This window comes from Crinia signifera, unplaced genomic scaffold, assembly GCF_055691185.1.
Source record: "Crinia signifera unplaced genomic scaffold, ASM5569118v1 HAP2_SCAFFOLD_516, whole genome shotgun sequence".
NCBI classification, from domain to species: Eukaryota; Metazoa; Chordata; class Amphibia; order Anura; family Myobatrachidae; genus Crinia; species Crinia signifera.
In genome coordinates, this window is record NW_028142409.1 from 55,395 (window position 1) to 60,617 (window position 5,223).

General features: G+C 41.9%; 1 pseudogene; it reads left to right on the forward strand.

Annotated features, from left to right (window-relative positions):
- Positions 1-834: 834 nt before the first annotated feature.
- Positions 835-970, forward strand: LOC146055641 (U2 spliceosomal RNA; annotated as a pseudogene).
- The last annotated feature ends 4,253 nt before the right edge of the window (positions 971-5,223 follow it).

Below are 5,223 nucleotides of genomic sequence, written 5' to 3' on the forward strand. Positions count from 1 at the left end.
GAGGACAGTCTAACTGTGTACCTGTAGTACTACTGTCTCCTCTGTGCGGTCTACCTCTGGTGTGCTGTGCTGTAATTATTTTATTCGCTGGGGCTGTCTCCCTCAGTGCTGCTGTGTACTCTGTTCTCCTCTCTGCTTAGGGTGGTCTCTCCCTAACAAGGAGGACAGTCTAACTGTGTACCTGTAGTACTACTGTCTCCTCTGTGCTGGGGCCTACCTCTGGTGCTGTGCTGTAATATATATTATATGAATAATTTATTATATTATATATATAGTCCACTGGTGCTGCCTGCACTGACATGAAGTGGGTGACGTGAAGACAGAGTGTGACAGGTACAAGCACAATGGCCTTCCTCAGTAAGACAGACTCTGACAGTTGTGAGATGCCTTAATCCACAGACAGAAATGAATCAGAAACAATATACAGCCGTCTGTCTATTAGAGGCTAGTACGTGACTATGATCGTCAGCACTCATACAGTAGGCGGCAGGACTCTGCGATCAGACCAGAACACAAGGTCATCCCTACCTCTCTAAGGTAAGGGCCAGGTCCCTCAAGCACTGGGCCATTCGTTCAAAACTGCTCAAAATGGTCTGCAGGAGGGCTTGGGGATAACTCCTTGTGGTTTGGGCAGCAGTGGGTCCCTTAGTACTCAGGGGCCCCGGTGCTATGCACCTGTTGCACTAATGGTATAGTTCTGCCTCTGGACCAAACCTTACACAAGACACTTCTAATTCATGCCATGCTCTCATCATCTCCCACATTGATTATTGCAACAGTCTTTTAACTAGTCTTCCCCAATACAGACTCTCACCACTGCAATCCATTATGAATGCAGCTTCTCGGCCTTTTGGCTAAGATCAAGTGTAGTATCTGTTCTTATCAGTGGGTATGGACTGGCCTCTGGCAGAGAATAGAGAAAGGCTGGACTGAGTAGCTGCTCTGGTGGGCGGAGGGTGTGGGACCCCTCTTTTTTGCCTGGGAGTGCTGAAAAGTCTGGCTGAGTACCTTCACCTCTGCCTTTGGTAGGAGGTGTTGTTTCCGTAAATCCACTGGTAAGAGGGGGGGAGAAACACTGGGCCTAGTAGTTTGACTCTCTTGATGGGGTTCGTAGCCCCCGAAGGATGAGACAGCGAAAGGCTCAGTCTAGTATCCATTCCCAAGGAGCGGAGAAAGGCTGGGACTGAGTAGATGGCTCCTGTTCCAGAGGTTCGTAGCCTCTGATGGGGAGACCGCGAAACGCCCAGCTTAGTACCTTAACCTTGGGATCGGAGAAACACTGAGACTGAGTAGATTGCTCTTCCAAGGGGGTCGCAGCCCCTAAGGGAGTCAGTCGAAAAGCCCAGTGGAGTACCCATTCCCATGCCAGGGGCTGGAAAATGCCCTACGATGGGATCAGAGAAACCTTGGTCGGACGCTGATCGGTCGGTTGCTTGGAGTCCGAGGCTGCACTCTGCCCCCGGGGAAACTCGGGGGTGCCGAACATGCACTGGTGATCCCAAAATCACCATGCACTAGTATGGCACTTGCACTGCGCACTTCCCTTCAGGTAGCGCTGCACGTCCTTACCTCGTCCTTTTGGATGGGGTAGGACAATTTTTCACACCCCCACCCCGGCCTTCTGGCTAGGGTATCTTTATTATTTATTTCTCTTCCCCTCTCACGTTCGTCACTTTTCACGTTCCTTGTTTTTTGTTAGCTTTGACACGTTTTTTTGGGTAGTGTGGTCGACCCTTTCGGGCCTTCCATTTCCCCAATGTGCCGAAGCTCTCGCCTTTTGGGGAGAGAAGAAATAGATATACACTCTAGCGCTATCCTAAAGATTATACCGGTTGCATACACCTAGTATATAATTTTTCTGTTATTTTTGGGGCCTCAGTTCTTCTTATGGACACCCTTTTGAGACCTTACTGACCTTAAGTCAGGTCCCTATTTTCACATAAAGGTATCTTTCTTTTCGGAATACACCTTCACTTCACGATTCCATTTGTCCAAAAATTCCCAAAGTAAAAACGTCCTACTGATTACTGACCTTAAATTAAGGCCCTATTTTCACATCAAAGGTATCTTTACTTTGCGACAACGGTACTTCCACAATCCCTTGATTCAACCGTCCACACACCCTGTGTATAAGGCTCAACACTCACCTCTATATGAGGCCCTATGTTCACTGCAAGGTTTCTTTACTGGAGACCACCGTACACACTGTTCTCCACGGCAAAAATCTCCAAACACGGGGAATTCAGTATAAAGAATTTATTCCATCCAACATGCAAAAAACATAGTAAAAAGTTCCAAAGATTAAAAAATACCCGCACAGGGATGGTGTGAGACCACAATTACCCTCCTCCTATATCCGGATAACGGAAGAGAGTACTACTAGATGGAAAAAAGTATATGGTCTCACCATCTGCTGTGCATTCCTCCTCTCACCAACGCGTTTCAGGCTATTTGATACAGCCCTTTTTCAAGGTGTGAGTGAGTGTCTGTGTGGAAGGGTATTTATACCCATTCTCCACTACAGATTGGTTAAAAACCAGGTCTGGATCAATTAAAATCACAGATAAAAATTCATACATATCTATTAAAAAATACATACAAAATACACGTAAAGACAATCCTCATCGCTGCCTAATACATAAAATCATCCTCTCTATTCAAAATCTAAAGAATATAAAGATTTGGAAGAGGCAGTGACGTATAAAATAGAAAAAAATGAGAAAGAACTAATGGTAAAAAAGAAAAAGAAGTTCTGGAGGGATAAAAATGACTATAAAAAGGGTAACCAACATTGCATTACGAATAAAGAGAAACGGTTTGCAAATAGGGATGGTGCTGAAGATATAAAAGAGAAGGAGAAAGAAACCCCTAAATATCCTAATCGATATACTCTTAGAAAAAATTATCCAATAAGGAATCCCCCTGTAAGATATGAAAATAGTTCAGAGCCATCGTTCAGGAATAACTATAAAAACAATAAGGATAGATGGTATGAGGAAAAAAGAGAAGTAGAAAGATGGGAGAGACCCAAGGAAAAAAGGTGGAGACGGAATAATTACAAACAAAAGGAGAATTGGAGAGAGGAGGGACCATCATGGGAAACCCCAAATAGATTTGAGGAACTAAGAGATGAGGAGCATTTTTTAGGGGAGAGACCAACAACCCCGAGACACAGATAATTACAAAAAAGAGGGCTCGGGGAAAGAGAGGTAAGGGGCTAAATCGACCCAAAAGAAAAAAACCTAGAAAATCGATCATAAATGAAAATAGGGTCATCCAGCCAAATGATATCACCCAAATGGACGAACATAAAACAAAAATAGTTAACCTTAGTAGTTACACCTTAAACCAGGATGAAACCGCCCTTTTGGAAAAAGGCTTAAAATTTGCCCCCTCAAATAAGGTGGACAAATTCGAAGTGTTCGTTGACCTCCAAAAATTCGTGAGGAAACTGTCACTTAAACGTTTTTTTGCGGAAAAAGATCAAACAGAAGGAGACCCTAATACTATAAGTAACAGTCAGGTGGAATCTATATCGGTATTCAGAAAAAAATCTACATTCAACCCCACACATAAAAAAGGTTGTCTGGTAGAGACTTTTGAAAAATTAGTTAGGGAAGATCTCGATAGGATCCAGATCAAACCCAATAAAAATCCAAACTTAACAAAAGGCCAAAAAAATGCCATAAAAACCCTTAAAGATAATGAGGCAATTATTATAAAGCCCGCGGACAAGGGTGGAAGTGTGGTAATTTTGAATACGGAGGATTATAATAAGGAGATTTACAGGCAACTGGCGGACCTAAAAACTTATAAAAAACTTAGGGGAAATCCAACGGCTACTATAAGCAAAAAATTAGAAGTGTTTTTAAATCTGTATACATTAAAAGGTGTAGTAGAGGAAAAGGTAAAGGAGTACATTATGATTGAAACTCCATCGATTCCGGTGTTATATATTTTACCTAAAATACATAAAAATATGAGTAATCCACCGGGTCGCCCGATTGTTGCCGGGACCAATTCCGTTTTGTCCAATCTTTCCCACTATCTTGATACCTTGTTACAGCCTTTAGTCCAAAAAACCACATCTTATTTGAAGGACACTATGGCAACTTTAGATCTCATAAAGACCATACAGTGGGAAGAGGACTGCACATTGGTTACCTCAGACGTAACGTCTTTGTATACTATCATTGACCATACTGTAGGACTCAGTGCTATTGCTTATTTTCTGGACAAAGAAAATACACCTACAGATAAGAAGAATTTCATCCTTGAAGGAATAGCTTTGATTTTAAATAACAATTATTTTTGGTTTAATGATGATTTTTACCTCCAGCTGACCGGGACTGCTATGGGCACTAGGCTGGCACCAAGCTATGCGAACCTGTTTATGGCACGATGGGAAGAGCTTAGCGTATTTAACAACATGCGGCATGGTGCCAGCCTAGTGTCCTGGAGCAGATATATAGATGATATTTTGTTTGTGTGGAGGGGTGATAGTGCCTCCCTTGATGATTTCTGTAAAGAACTGAACAACAATGATGCCAATATTAATCTCACTTTTGATATCAGTAAAGTTCATGTAAATTTTCTGGATCTGCATATATATATAGAAGATTGCACCATTAAGACCAGAAACCACGAAAAACTTACTGACTGCAATTCTTTTATTAATTACACTAGTAATCACCATATTAACTGGCTGCGCAGTATACCAAGCAGCCAGTTTCAGAGAATTGGCAGGAATTGCACAGATCTTGAGGTGTATGAGATTCACGCAGATAAACTTGAGAATCAATTCAAAAGTAAAGGGTATGAACAAAAGATAATCCAAAAAGCTAGATTAAAAGGACAAACATCAGTACAAAAATATAGTGGTGATGTACCTACAGTGACGGAACCTGTTAAAGAACAAAGAGGGGTCACCTTTATCACAAGGTTCACTAGTCAGTCAAAACAAATAGAAAAAATTATTAAAAAACATTGGGGGCTTTTGAAGAGTGACCCTTTACTAAAACAGCACATCAATGAACACCCGCACTTTATCTATAGAAAGGCGAACAATTTAAAAAATCTTGTTGTATCAAGCGCAATAAACACACCCACACCGTTCAATTACATTAAATCAAAAGGTTTCTACAGGTGCGGAACCTGTTCTATGTGTAGGGTGTGTAAGGGTGAGGGTGCTGTCATGAATCAATATAAGTGTACACAAACTGG